Source organism: Sceloporus occidentalis, unplaced genomic scaffold (assembly GCF_023333645.1).
Source record: "Sceloporus occidentalis isolate IW3139 unplaced genomic scaffold, rSceOcc1.0.p SCAF_1, whole genome shotgun sequence".
NCBI classification, from domain to species: domain Eukaryota; kingdom Metazoa; phylum Chordata; class Lepidosauria; order Squamata; family Phrynosomatidae; genus Sceloporus; species Sceloporus occidentalis.
The window spans coordinates 105,756,368-105,780,440 of NW_028316981.1; the positions used below are offsets into that span (position 1 = coordinate 105,756,368).

Below are 24,073 nucleotides of genomic sequence, written 5' to 3' on the forward strand. Positions count from 1 at the left end.
ATTTATTTTATTTACGGTATTTATACCCCGCCCTTCAGCCCTAAAGGCTGTCAGAACGGATTACAAGTCTTATTTTACTTGAACGGTTCCCTGCCCTCAGGCTTACAATCTAAAAAGACATGACACAAAAGGAGAAGGGAATGGTGGTGGGGAAGGGGCCCAGGTCCAGCAGTTCTTCTCTCCCTCTGTGTCCTGGATATATCTTGAACATATCTTGAGTTTAATAGACCATCATGAACTTCATAATGAAAAAAAAAATGGCATTAATTTTTTTCATAGAAAAAGTTTTCGATAATGCTCACTGGAGTTTGATTTTTAAGATTTTAGAAAAAAATGGAGAAGGGATGTCGATTTATAGTTTGGATTAAGGCAATGTATCTAAATCAAAATGCTCAGATACTTGTAAAAGGCCAAAAAACTAAAGTGATCAACATTGGCAAGGGGACCAGGCAAGAGTGTCTCCTTCCTGCCTTACTTTTTATTATAGCATTTGAGACCTTACTTCAGAATATAAGAGCGAATGTGAAAATTAAAGGAATAAAGATCAAAGGGATAGAATACAAAACTAAAGCTTTCGCTGATGATCTAATGGTATCATTATCTAACTCCATCCAAGATGCCTTACAATTGATGAATGAACTATATGAATTCAAAAAGATATCAGGACTAAAAGTAAACAAAGAAAAAACATTAATATTAACTAAAAAATTTAATTCAGTGGAGATACAAATGCTGGAAAAGACAACTGAGATCAAAGTAAAAAATAAGGCAGTTAAAAGAAAGATTTCTAATGGATAAAAACCATGCAGAAATACGAAATAGTGGATTTAAGCTTGAATCAGAAATGCTGTTGATTAAAGAGTGCCCTTTATTCAGATTGTATAAATGTCTAGGTGCAGTCCAGACCGGCGCCTTGCACTGGCCTGGCCATGTACTAGGGTTGAGCGGGGGCAGAGCAACCGCATGGTCCGCAACAATAGTATGTGGTGGAGTATGTAATAATGGTGGCAGCCTCTATATAGGGTGCCGCCATTGTTACGTAAGTGCTGTGTGGCATCTGCATGTTGCCACGTGGTGCTTATGTAACGAGTGTGCCAGTGGCACACTTCTTATGCCGCCTCTGCAGCTTTAAAAGAACACACTTTTTGTGGGTTCTTTTTCCTCTGAAGGGAAGCCGCGTGGTTAGGTGGCTGCAGCTTCCCTCCGAAGGAAAAACAGATGTCAGCAGCCTGCCGTTTTTCGGTGGTCTGTATTGCGCCTTAGAAATTTTTTTGGAAGAAGAGATCATAAAAGATAACATGATAAAGTGGTCTCCAAATTTTGGCTGTAATTTGGAATTACACCAGTGGGAGCTCACCTGGAAAAAAAGATTGAGTTATACAAAATGTCAGAGCTTAAAGGAAAGCTATTATAAAATCTTTTTAAAATGGTACCTTACACTGCAAAAATTATGCAAGATATATAAAAATTGTAATAGCAGCTTTTGGAAGTGTGCAAAGCATGAAGGCACTCTTTTTCACATGTGATGGACATGTGTAAAAGTTGTTAAATTTTGGAAGCAAATTCATCATGAAATAAAGAAAATCATAAAGAGTAATATTGAACTTAAACCAGAAGTATGTTTGTTAAATATGTTAGATGAAAATTTGGAGAAGACATTTGGTAAAATTATTTTTATATGTTATCAGGATAGTCTATGCCCAACATTGGAAGAGAGAAGATATCGGAACTACTGAAATGTGGACACTTAAACTTCTGGATCTCCAGGAACTGGACAAACCTGCAAGAAGCTTGGAATATTAGATGACGAAGAAGTATTTAAAAGACTGGAATTTATTTATAGATTACTTTAAGAAAAATTGGGGAAAACCAGTTACATTAAATACAGAGGTGAAGTTATAAAATGTGAAATTCGAATAGAAATCTAGATAACAAAAGATAAGTTGAAAAACTGCAGATCCAAAGCTCTGTGTTAAAGAATCTAATCCGTGAAGTTTAATGAATGTAAGTTGAAAAGAATTTCTTTTTATCAAATGATGTCCAGAGATAAAGAACTAAGGCGGGATAGAGACCTCCCCTTTGCGCCAAGTATTAGGGCCAGGACAGCCACAGTGGCAGCCCAAAGGCCCCAATCTGGAGCTTTTTGGGAACAGGGAGAAGTGGCAAAATGCTGCTTTTCCCTGGTCCTTAACAGGGGTGTCCTTGGGGCTTCATGCCCCAGGACACCCCGGGGAGCCGCTGCCAGGAGAGAAAGGGGCCGATCAGCCCCTTTCCCCCAGCTTCATTCCCGCAGCCGTTTGGTGCGGGAACGAAGCACTTCCCAAGAAGGAGGTCCGTTTCGGAGCTCCTTCCGGTGCCACTGTTAGGCCACCACAAGTGGCCTGATGTGGCCCGAAGATGTCACACCCGCGCCGCACCATTTGGATGCAGCGTGGCCATCACGTCAAAATGACAGCTCCCATGTGTACAGGGCACCACCATTTTGATGTACGGAAGATGTACTAGGGTTGTGGGGCGTCTGTAAGAGACACACTGAGGCAACCCTAGCACGTCTTCAGTACATGCTATGGCGCCAGTCTGTACCACGCCTTAGTTTAGATAAGAATTTGAAATCTTAGTTTAGAAACAATTTGATGGAAGCAACCCCATAGAATTATAGAGTTGGAAGAGACCACAAGGGCCATCCAGTCCAACCCCTTGCCATGCAGGAACTCACAATCAAACCATCCCCAACCTCTGCCATCCAGCCTCTGTTTAAAAACCTCCAAAGAACGAGACTCCACCACACTCTGAGGGAGTGTGTTCCACTGTTAAACAGCTCTCACTGTCAAGGAGTTCCTCCTAATGTTTAAGTGGAATCTCTTTTCCTGTAGTTTGCATCCATTGTTCTAGGTCCTGTTCTCTGCAGCAGCAGAAAACAAGCTTGTTCCATCCTCCATATTACTTAAGCAGGGCTATCATATCACCTCTTAACTGTCTCTTCTCAAGGCTAAACATACCCAGCTCCCGAAGTCTTTCCTCACAGGGCAAGGTTTCCAGACCCTTCACCATTTTTTCACCTTCCTTTAGACACACTCCAGATAATTTTAATTATCTCTATATTATTTTTAGCAAAGTGGACAGCTGAGGTTGAAAGAAGCTTCACTGAAGATCACAGAGCAAAGCACCAGTTCAGATGAGGTCTTTGCACAGGTTCACAGCTTAGCCTCTAGGGCTGGGATCCCATTTAAAGCAGGCAGAGTATAGAGTTCCACCAGTATACTTATGAGAGGTGGGCATTGTTGTGAAGGAGTTCTCCTGGTACATCCATGTAGCAAATCAGAGGATGTTTGGATGATTGGGGAGCCTCCAAGCTGCACCTGGACTTTGTTTGGTAGCTAGTGCACAGCTAGTGCACAGCCTGACAAAACTGTTGCATAAGGAAATACTGTGGCACTGTTGTTGTGTGTCTTCAGGTCATTTCCAACTTATGGCGACCCTAAGAAGAATCTATCATGGGGCTTTCTTGGCAATATTTTTTTCAGAGGGGATTTGTCTTTGCTTTCTGATACTGAGAGACTTGCCCAAGGTGACCCAGTGGATTTCCATGGCTGAACAGGGATTCAAACCCTGGTCTCCAGAATCATAGAATCATAGAATCGTAGAGTTGGAAGAAACCACAAGGGCCATCCAGTCCAACCCCCCGCCATGCAGGAAATCCATATCAAAGCATCCCCGACAGATGGCCATCCAGCCTCTGTTTAAAGACCTCCAAGGAAGGAGACTCTATCAACCTCCGAGGGAGTGCGTTCCACTGTCGAACAGCCCTTACTGTCAGGAAGTTCCTCCTAATGTTGAGATGGAATCTCTTTTCCTGTAGCTTGCATCCATTGTTCCAGGTTCTGTTCTCTGGAGCAGCAGAAAATAAGCTTGCTCCCTCCTCAATATGACATCCCTTCAAATATTTAAACAGGGCTATCATATAACTTCTTAACCTTCTCTTCTCCAGGCTAAACATCCTCAGCTCCCAAAGTCGTTCCTCATAGGGCATGGTTTCCAGACCCTTCACCATTTTAGTCGCCCTCCTTTGGACACGCTCCAGTTTCTCAATGTCCTTTCTGAATTGTGGTGCCCAGAACTGGACACAATATTCCAGGTGGGGCCTGACCAAAGCAGAATACAGTGGCACTATTACTTCTCTTGATCTAGACACTATACTTTTATTGATGGAGCCTAAAATTGCATTGGCCATTTTAGCTGCTGCATCACACTGTTCACTCATGTTCAACTTGTGGTCTACTTGGACTCCTAGGTCCCTTTCACAGGTAGTTTCATTCAGCCAGGTGTCCCCAATCCTATATTTGTGCATTTTATTTTTCCGCCCTAAGTGCAATACCTTACATTTCTCCGTGTTGAATTTCATTTTGTTAGCTTTGGCCCAGCTTTCTAGTCTATTCAGGTCATTTTGAATTTTGATCCCGTCCTCTGGGGTATTAGCTATTCCTCCTAATTTGGTGTCATCTGCAAATTTGATAAGTATGCTCCCAATTTTGTCATCCAGGTCATTGATAAAGATGTTGACTAGCACTGGGCCCAGGACAGAGCCCTGTGGGACCCCACTGGTCACTTCCCTCCAGGCTGAAAAGGAGCCATTGTTGAGCACCCTTTGTGTTTGGCCGGTCAACCAATTACAAATCCATGTAACAGTTACCTTGTCTAGTCCACATTTTACAAGCTTGTTTGCAAGAATATCATGGGAAACCTTGTCAAAGGCCTTACTGAAATCAAGATATACTATATCCACAGCATTCCCTTCATCTACCAAGCTGGTAATTTTATCAAAGAAAGAAATTAGATTTGTCTGGCATGACTTGTTTCTCTGAAACCCATGTTGACTTTTTGTGATTATGGCATTGCCTTCTAGATGTTCACAGACTCTTTGTTTAATTATCTGCTCTAGAATCTTTCCTGGTATTGATGTCAGACTAACTAGATGATAATTGTTGGGATCCTGTTTTTACCCCTTTTTGAAGATGGGGACAACGTTTGCCCTCCTCCAGTCTGCTGGGATTTCTTCTGTTTTCCAGATGTTTTCAAAGATTATTGCCAATGGCTTCGATATTACATTTGCCAGTTCTTTTAATACCCTTGGATGGAGTTCATCTGGTCCTCGAGACTTAAATTCATTTAGATGAACAAGGTATTCCTCTACTACCTCTTTACTTATTCTGTGCTGAAATTCCCCTATTCTGTCCTCTGCTCCATTATCCTCAGGTTGAGCACCCTTTTCCTTTTCTGAGAAGACTGAGGCAAAGAAGATATTGAGTAATTCTGCCTTTTCTCTGTCCCCTGTTAACATTTTGCCATCTTCTCGACGCAGTGGCCCTACTATTTCCTTCTTCCTTTTGCTGCGGACATATCCAAAAAAGCCCTTTTTGTTGTTCTTAACCTCTCTAGCAAGTCTGAGTTCATTCTGTGCTTTAGCTTTTCTGACTTTACCCCTACACATGCCTGCTATTTCTTTGAATTCCTCTTTGGTGATTTCCCCCCTTTTCCATTTCTTATACATGTTCCGTTTCAAACTTAGCTTAGTTGAAAGTTCCTTAGGCATCCATCCTGGTTTCTTGAGACACCTCCCGTTTTTCTTTCTCACTGGAACTGTTTGAAATTGTGCCTTCAGTATCTCTCTTTTGAGAAACTCCCATCCGTCCTGAACTCACTTCCCTTTTAGTATTTCTGACCACAGGATCACCCTCAATACTTCTCTAAGTTTACTGAAATCCGCTCTCCTAAAGTCTAGAATGCGTGTTTGACTATGCCTGGCTTCTCCTTTCCATTGTATAACAAACTCCAGGAGAACATGGTCACTTTGCACCCCATTAACCAAGTCATCCTTGTTGGTTAGGATCAGATCTAAAATAGCTGATCCCCTTGTTGCCTCTTCCACCTTTTGGACCATGAAATTGTCTTCCAGGCAAGTGAGGAATTTGGTAGACCTTGAGGATTTTGCTGAGTTTGACTTCCAGCAAATATCAGGATAGTTGAAGTCTCCCATCACTACTACATCTCTCCTTTCTGAATGTGTGATCATCTGTTCTAGAAAGGCATCATCCAATTCTTCAGTCTGGGTGTTATCAGACAAGGGAAATTGGAAGTATAATCCAATGGCAATCCAAACGCAATCATGGGGTTTCATGTTATTGCGTGATAGACTACCACATGCAATTTTGGGCAATGGGAAGTAAGTCCTAACGCAATCATGGGGTTTCACGTTATTGCGTGAGAGGTGATCACACGCAATTTCGGGCAATGGTAAGCTATTTTTGGGCAATAGGAAGTCAGTTCGAATGCAATTTGAATTCACATGAATGCATTTTGGCCCCACTTTCTTTTCATTCGAAATTAAGAGAAATTCCTCCGGTGTGATAAACTCCATAGTCCAGCACTCAAACCAACCACACAATGCTCCACTTATGCTAGTAAAAAGCCTCATGATGATTCTGGCCTATGCCTCTAAACTGTTTTGACCAAGATCCATAAAATCCCACAAATGAGGAGAAAGGAAGAATAAAGGGGGTCCAGTCATTTGAGCGCTACTAGGATCCTAGCAAAGTCAACATGACATTGTAGAAGTAGGACCTATTGTTTGTCACCGAAAGCACATCTAAATAGAAGACAATTATTCTTACAAAGGCACCAAATCTTACTGATATTACATTGGCTTATATCATATACTTATCTACATGCACTGGGAGGTGGGGAATCTAGTGATTTCCAGATGTTATTGAAATCAAACTTCAGCCAACATAGCTGATGGGAGATGTAGCCCAACAACATCTGAAAGGCTACAGATTTCCTGTTTGTGAAACATCCAAGCTCTGGCCCACATATCAAGGCTGTAAATTTCTTTGTAGCCCCCCCCCCCCCAAACGAAAAAAATATTTATAAGTGAAATGATATAGCTTGAAAAATATTTGGAAATATTTGTCTATCTATTTAGAACATTATTTAGATTGTTGCAAAACCTGCAACCTCCCCACTAATGCATTGGCAGCAGATGCTGATGGCTTATACGAATGGAGAAAAATCATATAGGTCAGGCTGTGACCTACAAAAAACATTTGAAGCTATTCAAAAGCTCAGACAGTAGCTTTTAGACCTTGGGTGATGATTATCTCTGGTCAGTGGAAACACTAAGAAACCTTCCTTAGTTACCAGTTATTTTGATTCTGGCATACTATGGAAAAATACTCATTAAACACACTCCTGTCTTACAAAGGATCATTGAAACACATTTTTGCAGCTATAAATATCCTAGGAAGTCATTTTAGTGGCCATTGCTCTAATTTTTAATATCTCCTTTAGACAGCAATTGTGAAAGCACTTATTGTGCATTTATGTTTTTTGATTATAAATGAAAAATACCCTAAATAAATATGACATATTTCTCTGAGTAATTTTAAGAGTGCAAAAGGCAAGAATCACTTCTGCTTTCACAATGGGGCTTTGATGGTATATCCCATTTTTAACAAAGAAGACAGGCAGGCTGCAGAAAGAAGGAGATCAACTAGCCAGGCAAACCTCTGTCTGGGCAATCAGAAGAATAACACAGTCCATTTCAAGGCATTCCTCAGTGCATTAATGAAGAAAACAAATCAATAAAACATAACATGGCAATTAAATTCCCTGGATATTAATTATAAATAATAAAGACATTGTGCAGACAGCAATAAAAATTATAACAAGCTGCAAAAGAAAGAATGCACATGGCCAGTTCCCACCATGGCTTTTGTTAGTGAAATGATAAGGACTCTGAGTTTCCCGGAGACTGAAGAGTTGAAGGGAAGCACACTCTTGGCTCTGCCACCAATCAAAGAATAAGGCCAGTGAGGGTGATGCAACTCCTCCCTCTCAGGAAGAACTTAATGGAAAGATAAAAATGAACCAGGCACCATCCATTGGTCAGAGAAACAAAAAGCTGTGAGGATTTCTTACTCTGAGGCTTAGCAAGGGCAGCACACCAGGCACATTGGCAATTATTGAATGATACATGCAGCCTAATGCAATAGTTCAAATAGTTCAAACTCTCTTCAGACATTCTAGACCTATCTGTTCAGCTATTTTCATTGGTACAACCCCAAGTCAGTTGTAACACAGTGGTGGAGTTTGTGTATGTGTATATGTATAGTAGTGCCTGTCATTATTATTATTTTTTTGAAAAAAATATACCCATGCTCCATGAAACCTTGTCAATATGTTCCCATGTTATATGACAGTAAAAGGGAAACAGGAAGATTAAGAGCCACAGTGCCACTGGGATATGTGTACATGTGTGAGTGCTCCATTCATGTGTCTTAATGTGCTTTCAGGGACAGGCCCAGAAGGTCTCAGTGCAAGCAGGCCTTGTGTGAATAAGAATGGAATGCAGAAGAAGATGAATCTCAGGCCTGAATCCTGAATGCTTACATATACATAGAAAAAAAAGCCGTGTTTCACATAGGCTCCCAAAGGTAGAAACTATGGAAGCTGATGTGGGGCCCAAACAGACAGGCCAAAATAAAGCTGCTTTGAGTCACTTTGGAGGTATGCTGTTTAAATGATGCATGTGTCCTAAAAGGCCAGAAGCCACGCCAAAGCTACTCTCCAGTTCTAAGGACTGGAGTGCAGCTTTGGCACAGCTTCTGGCTTCTTAAGATGTGTGTGTCATTTGAACAGCATACCTCCAAAGAGACCCAGAGCAGCTTTATTTTAGCCTGTCTGTTTGGGCTCGTGGAAGCCTATGTGGCTCTGTGCAGGAGTCCATACAATTCACTCTAATCACCTGAAAACTGCTTTAAATCTTTCTGTTTCCCTTTTACTGACACACACTCTCGGCCTCAGAGGATGACAATGGCAAGCCCCCTCTGAAGAAACTTGCCAAGAAAACCCTGTAATAGGTTCACCTTAGGGTTGCCATAAGTTGGAAACAACTTGAAGGCACACAGCAATAACTGTTTGGTAGAACACTATAATGGTATTTTGAACTATCCTGATCTGTGGGGAGAGGGCAGGGGCAGGGACAGGTGCCTGAACACATACACTTGTGAGATATATATATTCTCTCTGTGTGTTTGCCAAGTAGAAAAAGGGGCAGTACTTGATGGGCAGTGCCAAATGTGGTTTGCAGTAGGTTACTCATGCAAATAAAGGCTGCAATGCTGGGAAGATTCCAAATGTGCAATTGGGAAGAGAACATTGTGCCTTTGAAAACAGCACTATAGTATTTAGCAAGATAAGAACTTGATGCAATAAGGCCCTGAGGCCAAGGACAAGACAGTGTTTTCTGTTCTTCCTGCAAGATGGCAGTTGAATCTTACTTCAGACAATGGTGGGACAACATCCTCCACTGGACTTTTGGGTGGCATAAGAGATGTCTGGTAGGCTGCCTGGAAACAGCCTAGTCTCTTTTCCAGCAGAAAGGAATTGACAGGAGTCCCCTGCTACTGGCCTTTCTACAGCTCCTAGTACTTGTCACCTGAGATAGCTGACTCTCTGTGCCTAATGGTAGGGCTGCCCATATTAGTGTAGGAGGGGTAATCATTTTTGTAAACTGATGTTTTTCTGACAGTTGTACAAACTTGAAATTAAACTCATTGAGCCGTTTTGCATTTTGGCTACAATCAACACTGGAGGAAGAGCATGAAGATGAGCATGCTAGCTCCACCTTCACTCCCATTGTCATGCTTGTCATTCTCCATTTAGTGGTGAATATCTGTCATGGGGAGACCTCTGTGTTTGTGTGTTCAGCACCAGCACAGATGTAATAGCCTTCTTGCTGCCGAATTTTATTCACAGTGCATGGAGAGCAACAAGGACAGCAATGGATGGAGAGGAGTTAGCTTGCTGATTCTTAGCGCAACCCCCTTTCCATGTGTTTGTTGAAGTCCATGTAGCTTTATTCCAGCACTGCTAAAATTCAGTGAAAACAAGTAATGTGCCTGTTGGATTTTCTTCAGCAAGAACTACAGAGACAGTCAACAAAACCCACACATTTTTATGAGGTATTTTTAGTGCTAATTAAAAAAGCAGCTACATAGTCCCTCATTCTCCATAGGGAATGGGGAAATTTGTAGCTTAAATATGCAAATTACAAAGGCATTTATATAAACGCTCTATCTCTCTCTCGCTCTGTGTGTGTGTGTGTGGGGGGGGGGAACTGTAATCAGTTTTAGAATTGCAAAGTGCTTCAAAAATAAGGCTGAGGCTGGGACCACAGCTCAGTGAAAGTGCACAAGTCCTACATATAGTGTCTCAGGTTTAGTCTGCCTTTATTTGGATGTAGAATCCTGAGAAGATAAGATCTTTTTATAAGCAAGATTATTTTTTCTTACTACAGGTAGAAACTCAGATCTTTGTGAATCACGATCAAGTTTCTTTTTCAGTATTGATACTGATGAACACATAACGTAACAATAAAATGGATAATAATTGAAAATAAACAAATAAATACAGCTCACATATATGGATTAGGAATGCCAGGCCATTAGCGTTCCATTTCCTGAAACTTCAGGTTCAGAACTTGAAACTAGGAGGATGGCCCTTCTCAGTGGCGTCACTAGAGTTGGTGTCACCTGGTGCGGTAACTCATGGCGTCACTCCCCCCATTGATCTCCTCCCATTTCACACCATACAGAATTCATAGTAATGCTTTTTTGCATTAATGTTACTCATAAATTGTAATTCCCATATACCACTGAATGTAATGCTAATAGTTGTGATATAAACAACTAGCAAAATTCAAATTATACCTTCAAATTATAATATCATATGTGTAAGCTAAATGTATTTACATATAAATAGTGAAGAGTTGGTTATAATGTCATATTTTTAAAAAAATTAAAAAGAATAATTTTTAAAAAATTGTTTTTTAAAAAAACCAGAAATTTCAAATCTTGAAATTTTAATTTTAAAAAATTCTGAGGCCCCTCCGTTCTCCTCCCACTGAGCTTCACTCCACTCCCATGATCTCTTAAAGCATTTTGAAAGGAATCAGGTGAATGCCACTTTTAAAGGGAAGCAGTTGAATGCCACAGCTGGTTTCTGCCAAACAGTAGGTGTTTGAGGGGCAGTGGTGTAACCCACCCTTAGGGTGTCACTTGGTCTGGCCCACACCATCCTAGTGATGTCACTGGCCCTTCTGATGTCACAGGAGTGGAGTCTCCTTCTTTGGAGGTTTTTAGACAGAGGCTGGATGGCTATCTGTTGGAAGTGCTTTAATTGTGTCTTCATGCATAGCAGCAGCAGGGGGTTGGACTGGATGGCTCTTGGGGTCTCTTCTAACTGTGATTCTATGAGTATGCCCTTGCAGTGTCACAAAGGTAGGACAGACAAGGGCTGATTGTGTAAATGAGTAACAGGGTAGTGTTGATAAATGGGTCCCAAATATGGGTAAAACTCAGCTAACCAAGTAGTATGGTAAATCAGTACCATACAAACATGAAAACATTTTTTACAACCAGGCAAACAACAAAATCTATCTAACAGCTGCAGCTGTTAATAGCCAGTCTGGTGTAGCAGCTTGAGTGATTATGGCTCAGTACAGATGGGCGGGAAGCACTGTTATGGGGCCAAAACTAGGGCTTAGGACAGTGCAGCAACCACACACTTCCGAGCCCTAGCACGTGTGGACGGCGCGATTATTGAGCGGCACCGCCCACACAGGGGGCGTATCCATGACGTATGGGCATCTGAGCACCCAAACATCAGTGCCAGGAAGGGGCATCATAGGGCTGTGTTGCAGCCCTTATGACATCCTAAGGAAGAAGCCGCTCTAGGCAGCTTCTTCCTGCTGGTTTACTGTTGCCATGCAGATTGGTTGCTGCGGTAACGATCTGCAGCAAAGAGGGGCGGCATTTCCCCTCCCATGTGTACCAGGCCAAAGACTCTGGAGACCAGAGTTCAAATCCCTGCTTGGCCATGGAAATCCCTTGGGTGACCTTGAGTAAATCACTCTCTCTCAGCCCCAGAGCAGGGACGTAGCCAAAGGGGGGGGTCCGTGGGGTTTGGACCCCCTCCTTCCGTTAGATACAATGCTGGGCCCAAGCTACATTATAATGGTGGCATTTAGTCTGCCCCCCCCCCCCCTTCCCAAAATCCTCATTACATCCCTGCCCTGAGGAAGGCAAGGGCAAACCTTCTCTGAACAGATCTTGCCAGGAAAACCCTGTGATTAGTTTACCTTGGAAACTACTTGAAGGCACACAAAAACAACAACAAGCTATAGTTGTTGCCCGCCTCCACTCCAATTAGGTCTTGTATCCTGTGTGGCCTCATTTCCAGCATGCATGCGGCTTTACCTGGTGTTGAAGCCAAAGTGTAAAACAAAGAGGTGACTGTAATATTTACTGTAACATTTAAAATGAGTGCTTTCCTCCATTCAGTAGTGTCTCAGAAATACTAGGGGTGCCTCTGCATTGCATAAATAATACAGTTTGACAACACTTTGACAACTACCATGGTTCGATGCATGGAATCCTGCGTTTGTAATTTGGTGGAGCACCAGAGCTCACTGACAGAGAAGGCACAAATATCTCACAAAACCACAAATCCCAGAATTCCATAGCATTAAACCATGGCAGTTAAAGTGGTGTCAAACTGCATTATTTGTGCATTGCAGGTACAGCCGTCGTGACTGGGGCTGCAATCTTATGTGGGACTATATCCCAATGATTTTAGTGTCAGGGATGATGGGAGTTGTAGCTCTTCACCTCTGGCTCTAACTCACCACCTTGTTATGCAGCGGAGCTGACCAGCTTTGGTCAGTGGTTAATGCTTTTCTTCCAAGCAGCAGAGTTTCAGAGAATAGGCTGAAGATCCTGACAAACTCTCCAAGCCTTCTCACTCTTCTTCCACAGATGTCTCCAAACTTCTCCAGGATTCTGCTGGCTCTTGTATCTTCACCCAAGACACCAGACAACTCAGTAGTCTTATATAAAAGATCTATTTTATTCTACTATATACAAATAACTATATGCCCTACAAATCACAATCTCTACAATCTCCAATACTCCAACTATATCTCCAAACTACCCAAAACACTCCAACTACCCACACAATACATTGGCAAACATAGCAATTATTATAGCCATTGTTAAACACCACCCACTAGTCAGTTTCCACCCAGTGGGCGTGTACACTCATTTTGATTGGTTCTCATAGTTCCACCCATACTTAAGAATTTCATCATTTCCCCTTGTACACTTAATGAATCTCAGGTGTTTCCAATTGTACATTCTACATTTCTGTCCTTGACATTCAGGACTGCTAAATTACATTAGCTTTTTCACCTGTGTGGCTTCTTAATTGCTCTTGCTTAGTCACTGTGACTTTCAGATACATGTTTTATTTCTTCTACTGTATATCCCATGTTGCATTTTCCTTAACAATTTTGGTGTACACATATACAGAAATGTACTCAGGTGAACAACTCTTAATGATGCTGATAGACTGGGATTAGGGAAAGTGCAGTACTCCAGATAATCTTGGTCTGCAACTCCCATCTGCCAATAGAGACAAATGCTGGAAGCAGCAGTCCCATTCGATTCAACTGAAATAAGCATTTATGGACTGTGACACTGTTCATTTTGTTAACAGGCCACTTATAATAAACAACAAGTTATTATACTCTTTGGTTTATAGGAAGCAGAGCTTTTAAGGAAATGTTGCAAAGGTCCCAAGGCTTTTAGTGCTAGGTCTTTCCCTCTCAGCCCTATACTGTACTCTTAAATCCTATATTATTGAAGTATGTATAGGGTTGCCATAAGTGAGGACCTCCAAACCGGGACAAATGTAGGACAAATGTAGGGCAACATTTTCAAATGTAGGACACATTTTTATAAAAATGGAGGACGTGCAAAAAAATGAGGTTTTTTTAAAAAATGTTAATATAAATGCATGTTTTTAGGCATGATCAAAATGGAGGACATTTTGGCATTATTCTTAGACAGATGGCAGAAATGTACTTGCCCTCGGGTTCAACTTTACTTCTCAGAAGTGTGTACTTGGGCAAGGGACTGTGGTTTTTCTTCACTGCGCATGAGTTAGTAAAAATCACAGCAAGTTACATTGGCCGTGCCTCAGAGGCTTGTTGATATCATCATCACCATCATCATCATCATCATCATCACCACCACCACCACCACTATAATTGGTCAAGAAAGGCAGACTTGTTAGCATTCAAAGCACCATAAATACACAAAAAATGCACTTGCACATATTTTATAATAAAAAATAATGAAAAAATAAATAAAAAACAAGGCAGGGGTGTATATATTTGATAATAAAAATTAATGTAATAAAATAAAAAACAAGCAATAATAAAAATTAATAAAATAAAACAAAAACAAGGAATAATAAAATTAATGAAATAAAATAAAAACAAGCAATAATAAAAATTAATAAAATAAAAAATAAAAAGCAATAATAAAAATTTAAAAAATTAAATAAAATAAGTATTTTATATTTTTAAATATAATTAAAAAACCTCAAAATACCAAGGCAGACCTAATGGCCACTGACTCAGCTTTCCTCCTCCTCCTCTGGCCCAATTCTGCCCTGGCCTTCAGGCACCCTTCCTCCGGCTCCTTCCTCCTCCTCCTCCTCCTCTCCCCCCTCCTCCTCCTTATGAAGGCTGGCGCGCGTGCGTGGAGGGAAGCAGGGCAGGCGCGCGCGGGCGGGCGGAGGGAAGTTGGGCAGGCAGGCGCGCGCGCGGGCGGGCGGAGGGAAGTGGGGCAGGCAGGCACGCATGTGCAGAGGGAAGTGGGGAAGGCGCGCGCGCTGCCACTCACCCCTGCTGAGGCCTGGGCGGCGCGCAAGCCCTCACAGTGGGGGCGCGGTGGCGGCGGCGCTTCTGCCGCCGAGGAAGAGGAGGAAGGCGGAGCCGGAGGAGGAGGTGGGTTGGTGCCGCAGCAGCCACATTAGCAGCAGCGGCAATGGTCGGAGCGGGCCCCCAAACCGGGAACAAGGCACGGGTGGGTGCCCAAACCAGACCGGGACCGGGAGGGCCCCCCCCCGAAACCGTGATTGTCACGGGGGCTGCCGGGTTATGGCAACCCTAAGTATGTACCTCTAAGTTGGGCCATATCTGGCAAATTGACACAGCTGTAAGATGGAATGGGAGGTGAAGAAGAATGAAATGTGGAAGTGAGAGAGTGCTTGGGAGTCTTCTGCTCTGTTTCAAAGGACTTTGAGGGCCAATTTTTGCTCCCTCATTCTGTTGCCTGGTCTTCCTCCAAAGCCCCCTTTTCCTTATACTGTAATTATTCTTTCTGTAACTATATAGGCTAAAGGAGGCAGGATCTGGTTGTAACATGTAGCACCTCTTTCCCCTGCTGCAGCTCAGGAAGTATGAGGTAGCAAGAGTGGAAGGATATGGGAGGGGGTCTTTGTTGAAGAACTAGCATCATGTAATGGTTTGAACATTGTACAGTACTAGGATGCTGGAGATCAGGGTTTGAATCTTTGCTCATTCATGGAAACCCCCTGAGTGACCTTGTGCAAGTCATACTCTCTCAATCTCAGAGGAAGGTAACGGCAGACCCCGCTCTGAACAAATCTTGCAAAGAAAACCCTGTCACAGGTTCCCCTTAGGGCTGCCATAAGTCAGAAATGACTTGAAGGCACACTGCAGCAACAACAGTTACTTTGTTGTGGCATCTTGATTATGGAATGCCCTCTCCTTAGAGGCCCAGCTGGAACCAATCTTGACTTCATTTCTGAAGCAAGTTAAAACATAGGGATTTTTTATTATTATTAAAGCCTTGGAGCTGTAATTATTTTATTCAACTTTTACATATCCATGTTTTAAAAATTTGTTTCAGCTTGTTCTATACTGTTGAATATGTGTTTATCTTCTACCATGTCAATGTTAAATTGTCTTACACTACATTCAATTATTTAAATTATTATATGCTGCTCTGAGACCTTCTGATGGAGGACAGAATAGAAAGATTTTAAACAAACAAATCCAATATGAAAACCACGAATTAGTGTATATCATTAAAACGGGTATCATTATCCCCTCTGGGCAGGGAGATTCTTATATATATATATATATGCTTACACACAAGGCTGGGTCAATGATTTTATGGGCCCTTGGGCCCTTTTTTGTTCCCTCAAATCAAAGCCCATTAGTTCCTTCTCTCTTGGCAAAGAGAAAAAAAGGTCTATTACTTCTATCCTGCTGTGTAACTGATGCTACAACCATCACCACCACTCCTTTCTCCATGTGGATGCTTGTTAGAAAACATTTGGCTCCCTATACACGTATGCAGTCATGAGCTGAGCTGCACACAAAGGTGAGCATACTCTTATTATTTCACTTCTGGCAGAGCACAAAATGACCCTGAGTGTAATGACAGACTACAGTCAGAGGATCAAGGTAGGAGATATTTTGACTACATACTGATGTTGCTTGGCCACATGTGTCTTGACTTTCATCTGTGAAATATTGAAGGGTATGGGGTGTGTGTGTGTGTGCGCGCACATATAAATAGACAAACAACTAAAAACTGATAATGTTAGTCACATATGACAATTGTTTTTGTAGAAGTTCTGTGTGAAGTAACTGATATACACTCTCTGCATTATATTAATACAACACATCTGAATGTGTAGAGGTATTAAATTCACTGATTTCATTCCGCTTATTTAGCATTTATACCAATTTCATTGGTAAAAATATGAGGCCTGTATGTTTTTCTTACAAAGAACTGGGTTCATATATTAGTATGAAAAAATCTATTGTTAACTACAACACAATGGAATAAAGTAATCTGATGGGATCATAGAAGAGTAAACCTGAATAAATCGATTTAATTAGTTGTTGTGTGCCTTCAGGTCATTTCTGACTTAGGGCAAACCTAAGGCAAACCTATCATGGGATTTTCTTGGCAAGATTTATTCAGAGGAGGTTTGCCTCTCCATTCCTCTGAGGCTGAGAGAGTGTGACATGTCCAAGAGCATCACGTGGGTTTCTATGCCTGAATGAGGATTCGAATCTGGTTTTCTCAATGTCCTGGTCTTAAACCACGACACTATGCGGGCTCTCTAATTTTGGTAGTGAAGTTACATATATTTTTCTAACTGAAGTATTATGAACCTAGTGTTCAAGGAGATAACAGAATCCTATAGCACCTAACTGAATAAAAACTTTCATGGACTATGGGCCCGAACAGACAGGCCAAAATAAAGCTGCTTCGGGTCACTTTGGAGGTATGCTGTTTAAATGGCACACGGATCTTAAGAGACTAGAAGCTGTGCCAAAGCTGTGCACCAGAGGAAGAACACCAGCCTGTGGTGGGGAAGTGTTTGCTCTTTTACTCTCATATTTCAAAAATATAAACAAAGTAGATGTACATGAAATGAGTAAAAGTGAATATAGTAAGAATATAATAAGGTCTGAGAGCAGTTCAAAGCAGTCAGAAAGAAATATATGAGTCTTAAGTAACTAAGAATAAATAGACACAAATTAGGAATTGTAAAAAGGATAGCTTTGTTTTTATCTCTTTTAGATTAAGAAAACAAATGGAAGTCTGTGGCGGGTTACAGACCACCATAAAGTACGTGCTCCGCGCGTATTAGGGTTAGGAAGGGTCTTACCTTCCTCGTGGCCCTTCTTCGTAGTACGCGCGGAGCGTGTTGTAAATGGCAGCGCCCATCCACATGGGAGCCACCATTTTGACGTCTTGGATGCATAGCGTCCAGACGTGTCGCGGCGGAAGTGACGCCGCCAGGGCGTGCTTCGCCCCTCACGGCACCACTTCCCATTTTGAAAAGGAGCGCCATTTCGGCGCTCCTTTTTTGCTGCTCTAGGAAGCCTCGCGGTCTGGCCGCTGGGGCTTCCCTCCGCAGCGAATGGCGGCGGCAGGAAAACGGCCGCTTGAGGGCGGTCTGTAACCCGCCCTAGATTCATTAAAATACAAAGTGCAAGTAATATTAAGAACATTAAGAATTTTGCATTGGAAGCAAAATATGATAAGCACTATGTTTGAATGTAAATTTATAATTTTAATGAAATAAATCAATAAAAAAGAAATGAGTAAAAATTAACAGCGATTAAATGTTCTGCTTCAGTGATATTACTACTCTGGCTAGGCTTGCCATATCCCGCCTGGGGGCGGGACTTTCCTGGTTTGGGGCGGGTCCGCATGGTCCTGCCCCAGTTTGCCCCCGCCCCCGGGATTTCCCCCGCCCCTGGGCTGAGGGGAGGATTCCTTCCCCGCCTGGGTGCTGCCGCCACCGCAGCGAGGCCAGGGCCCAGGCCAGGAGGGAAAGCCTCCCTGAGGGGAGGATTCCCTCCCTGCTTGGGCTCCGCTGCCACCGCGGCGAAACCAGGGCCGAGGCCGGGGGGGGAAAGCCTCCCCTCAGCGAGGCTCCTATTCAAATGTAGGGCACAAAAAAGTGTCCTACATTTGAAAATTTTGTCCTACATTTGTCCCGGTTTGGAGGTCCTGACGTATGGCAACCCTAACTCTGGCAGTACATGTTATTAAACATATCTATGACATTTGCAAACTCATTCAAGAAGCAGCTAACCCTTTACTCTTCTAAGTCCATTGTTAGGCCTGATGCATTCTCGGTTGGGGTGAAAGTGGTTATAGATGCTGTGGGGCTGTTTAAGGACCACCAAAGCTGTGGAGTCTCAAAGGAATGTACCTGTACTCCCTTTTCCATATTCCAGAACTAAGACTGCCATGTACCCTGCTTTGTTGAGGAGAGCTCTGTACTGAAGAGCTGTCAGAAGAGAGTTTACTCAGGGACGTAGCCAGGAGGGGGGGTTCTTGGGGTCCGGACCCCCCTTCCATTAGAAAAATGAATAGTGCGTGCTGCTGCACCGCTGCACCCAAGCCCCAATATAATGGTGACAGTCTGGACCCCCCCCCCCCCCTTCCTAAAATCCTGGCTATGTCCCTGATTTACTACAGTTGGCCCTCCACATCCAGGGATCCTTTATACACAGATTCAAGCATCCATGGCTTGAAAATATTCCATATATATATATAAATTCCAAAAAGCAAACCTTGATTTTGCCATTTTTATATATGGGACACCATATTATTATGCAGTTGTATATAATGGATTTGAGCATTCACGGATTTTGGTATTAATAGGTGTTTTGGAACCATACTTGAGCAGATACCAAGGGTCCACTGTATTTGAAACACCCTCTGTTTGAAAAGCTGTCCAGTCCAAGTCCTGTCTACAGATTTTTAAAAAGGAGATATAGCAGGGGCCTTGAAGACTCCCATCCACAGTAAGAACTTTCACACTACACATCTATAGCACTATGATTTCACTTTATCTGCCATGGCTATGGTCTATGGAATTCTAGGGAGTTTATCAGACAAGGGAAATTGGAAGTATAATCCAATGGCAATCTGAATGCAATCACGGGGCTTAAAGTTATTGTATGATAACCCACTACATGCAAATTCAGGCAAAGGGAAGTCAGTCTGAGCACAATCATGGGGTTTCACGTTATTGCATGATAGACTACCACACGCAAATTCGGGCAATGGCATGCTATTTTTGGGCAATGGGAAGCCAGTTTGAATGCAATTCACATTCACATAAATTCACTGAACTAGCAAATTCATGTGAATGCATTCCACTTTCTTTTCATTTGAAATTAAGAGAAATTCCTCATGTGGGATAAAGTCCTAGGATTTGTAGTTTAGGGAGAGTCAATTAGAATTCTAAGCCTGGGAACTTTTCTGGTGCCTCTGACCAAACTACAAACCCCATGATTCCACAGAATGCCTCCATGGCAATTAAAGTGGAATCTTACAGCTGTGCAATGTGAACGTGCTTCAGCTGACTGGGCTGGCATGTGTACAATATGTTCACTATCTTCCCTACTGTTGTGAACTATATTGCATTTCTTTTTTAAATCATATCTTGTACAAAGCAGTTAGCAGATAGTATATACATTTTTATACAAATGACTGCATTTCATCTTTTTAAACAATGTGTAAGAAGTCCCTCCATTCAGCATGCATATTCTATTCTTTCATCATTAAAAAGAAGTGAGTAGCAATATGATTACCCTCACAAGACAGTAACAACATGCACATCACAACCTGCACATCCCAGCGCAAGGAAGGGCACTCGTTGGTGAGAATGACACATACCTTCCAACATTTCACATATGAAAACTGGGACACATGTGGCTGAGTAACATCAGTGTGTGATCAGTGTGTGACAGAGGGATTAAACAAGACTGTTTCTGCCAAACCAGACAGTTAAGGTATGGTAACATGGAGTATAAAAGGAAGTACTGGTACTGTCATATAACATGGGCATATATTCACAAGGTTTCATGGAGCATGGGTACTGGTATTGCTATGAGATGCCACTTTTGGATTCCCTTGGAAACTTGAAAAAGTGGGGAATACTTGCAAAGAGATGTCCATGCTGTGCAAAGATTCAAAGCAACATTCTTTCACTTTACCCAATTGCATGTCCTCTGAATCTGGAAGTCCCATTTTATCTCTCAAAATGCTATGCAATGGAAAATATATTGATCACCAGGTAATGATCAGTGCTTATTTCATTACAGCAAAATCACAAATTAATCCCACAGGCTCAGAGGAAGAGGAAGGGCCTGGTGGTTGCCGCAGCATCATCTCTCTCTCTCTCTCTCTCTCTCTCTCTCTCTCTGTGTGTGCACGCTGGGAAAGGACAGAGGGTGGGATGCCCCCCCCCAGCCCCCCCCAGCCCCCCCCCAAACCTTGCAGCCAGCTGTGGCTAAGTCCATTCTTGACTTGTCAGCATTTACCTGGAAAAGCAGTTGCTACTTGATACTTGTTATATACATATGAAATTATATTCCACACACTTGCTAATTGTGATATATGCAACAGCTGGGACAAGAATTGTATTTTACAACAGATGAGAGGGAAGGAAAGAGAAAAAGAGATTTTCTAGATGCACCACATAGGAAAGAGCTAGTGCTATAGTAATGTGGGGGAGGAGGGTATGGATTTCCTGGTCCCACCCTATATGCTTCCTACCCACAAGAGCCTTCATCCTCTCCCAGCATCATAAACATTTTCTTAAAATTAACAGCATTTGGAATGACAAAAGCAATGTAGCTAAATTTAATTTCTCAATCAGTTTGTTCCTTTTATTTGTCTATATTGTCATCAGATTGTGTTGTTCATACTTCCTGTTCAATGTTATCGTGATGAACAATTTAGCTTCATTTGGGAAATCTGATTGGGACCCATTGTCTAAGATGAACACTCCTAGCACTCTTCCTCCACTCCCACTCCTGTTAAAATTCCTGTAAAAAGACAGTAGTAGAAAACCTAGTTTGTTTATCAATTATAAACAGTTCTTCAGTGAATCCTGACTCTTTACTAAATACATATTTGTATACTATGCACATGTGCTAAAACATTTGATTGCCACATTCACACTCTCCATTTTTAAGAGTACTATTTTAAAAGAAAAGCAGTGCATTTGTAAGAAAATGTAGTAACCTGAGATGCTATGTGCTTTGAATGAGAAATACATGTGTATTTTACTGTGCAGTAAATTCTCTGGAAATGTCTTTTTAGTGTAAGCCCAGTAGACAAGAACCATATACTTGTTTGTCTGTATTTCACTTATTGCCTCATTGGCGCTAAAGATTGAAATACTAAATTTATCAAATCATCATCTCAAATCACTCTCAGGTTCTTTTATTAAACACTGTTCTCCTTGAAACCAATAAACCAGTTATGGGATTGTTTGTAGAATTAGTTCTCCTGAAGTGAAAAGAGTGCCAAAGAAAAAGCATCTCATGATATTATGGCTTATTTCCTTATTTTAAAAACCACTTGTACGTCAGATAAAAGAAACAGATCCAACTTAATTAACTAGTCAAGGGTGGGCAATGTGTAGTCTCTCAGATGTTGGACTGTAACCCATAAGTCCTATTCAGCATAGCCAATGGTGGCAGATTATGGAAGTTGTACCAGTTCTCTACCGCTGAATTAAACAGAGGGAAGTAATAAAAGGTGCATTTGTTCCTTGAAGATAAATGATAACTTTTTAAAACCCCAGAGTTTTCTGTGGGAATAAAAACACCATCACTACAATCACTGTTGATGTTTAGAACCAAGTTTTGTCAGGAATGTTAGTGGCCTCCATATGATATTAGATCTATTAAGTAGAAAGCCATGTTCTGAATCTACTTTGAAAATAAGTGCTACCTCAGTACATAGTGTTTGCATGGTATCATATAATCTTGACATTTGGATTTATTTCTCTTGATACAGTTGGGATTAGCTAAAGGACCATATATCAGGATCGTTCTGTACTAGCATAACCGAGGTAACAAACGCAAGGCCCTTCAGGTTCTATTGGACTAAAATTTCCATCAGCCCTAGCCAGCATGGCCAATGATGTGTGATATATCTATTGAGGTTCTATGATTAAACTAAAGCACCATAGGATTAAACTGATGATTCTCCCACCTCCAAATAATCTACTTTCTAAAATTTGAGAAGATGAATTGCCATCTAGGGAGTATGTGAGCCACAGAATGGAGAGGTGAATCTTCAGAAATGGTGACATGATTCTCTTATTTCTGAAATATCAAAATGGAGGGTTGCTAGGTACACACTGTTATTATTTTCAGCCTTCCAAAAAACAAACAAACAAACAAACAATTCAATAAATAATGTCATAGTGTCTTTCATTTCAAAAGAATACAGGAAGAGCCCATCTGGATCTGACCAAAGGCCTATCTCGTCTAGCATTTTGGATTCCACGGTGGTTACACAGATGTATCTAGAAAGCTCATAGAACAGGACTTGAGGGCAATAGAGTAACCATGTCAGTTGATGGAAAGAGGTTGTGAATTAGTGGCATACAACATTCCAAATGAACAATATAGATCTGTTGTAAGTGGCTGAAATGAAACCAAGCCACTATAAATCACTCATACCAGCTCAAGTGGAATGTGCTGTCAGTCATTCCCTGCCAATGAAAATAGCACATGCACTGTACATAGAAAGCTACAAAGAGCTCCAGATGCATGTGGAATATGCACGCGCACACACACACATTTCCACGTAAACTGCATCTGACCCAGATATTTAAGTAATGCGACAAAAAATGACACAAGGCCAAACATTTAAACCTCCACTGTTAATGGATTCACAGATCAATCACAGACAGGATCTGAGGTTGCCTATTTCTGGCTTTGCTACAGCCGGATACAGCAAATTGGACTTCATTAAGGCCCAGCCCAGTATTCGGGAATAACAAGAGAAAATCAAAAATCCACCAGAAACAACAGCTGCATTTTGCCAGCCTGACAGCCATTTCCAGCACACCTTGAGTCTTTTCTTCCAATGGAAAAGGCCACAGCTAAAAGCATCCTTGTGCCCTAGGATAGTTACAATTAATCCTTGAGCCCCATTTCCTAAGACGGCTCCTAATCAGCCTCCAATCCCTCTCCATCTTTGCTTTCCCCATCACTCTCACCCTCCCCTCCCTTCCGCCCTCATCCTTTCCAGAGGCTCAGATGAAAGTCATTGTTGCACGGTTAGGATGCAGATGCCAAGAGACAGAAAGAAGGATAGCAAATGCCCCCAGCCATTGGATCAGCTTCCTCTTCAGCCCGAGAAAAACTGCAATCCCTCCACCCCCCCACCAAAAAAACCCACCAAAACCCAAAACCAACCAAACAAAAAAACAGCAGTGGAGCCCATGGTCCAGGGCCATATCATGCTCACCATGCTGAATCTAAGGTAAGATGCTGAAAGGCAAGGAGGGATGGGCGAGCTGGATCCATTATCCCTTCTCTGGAGGTGCTACAGAGCACAACATCAGCATCTGCTCACCCCTCCTTCCCTCCTTCCTGCTTGGTGATGCTGAGGATGGAAACCACCCACCCACCAGCAAGAGACAGAGGCTCAGCCACATCCCTCCTTGGAGGAGGAGGAGGTTGATGAGCTCACTGAGGCAGAGCTTGGAAATTGCAGCATGGACTGCCTCCTCCTCCCCCTGCCCTGCTGCGGTGCTTTGCTCTCCCTGGGCACCATGGCAACGGCCATAAAAGATG

General features: G+C 42.1%; 1 protein-coding gene across 1 annotated transcript in view; it reads right to left on the reverse strand.

The window, feature by feature from the left end:
* Positions 1-23,804, reverse strand: part of JAKMIP2 (janus kinase and microtubule interacting protein 2) — a 148,930-nt gene extending 125,126 nt beyond the window's left edge. The window contains exon 1 of the mRNA XM_089531509.1: positions 23,745-23,804. The gene's annotated coding sequence lies outside the window, so the exon portion shown is untranslated. The remainder of the gene's footprint in view (positions 1-23,744) is intronic.
* Positions 23,805-24,073: the final 269 nt, after the last annotated feature.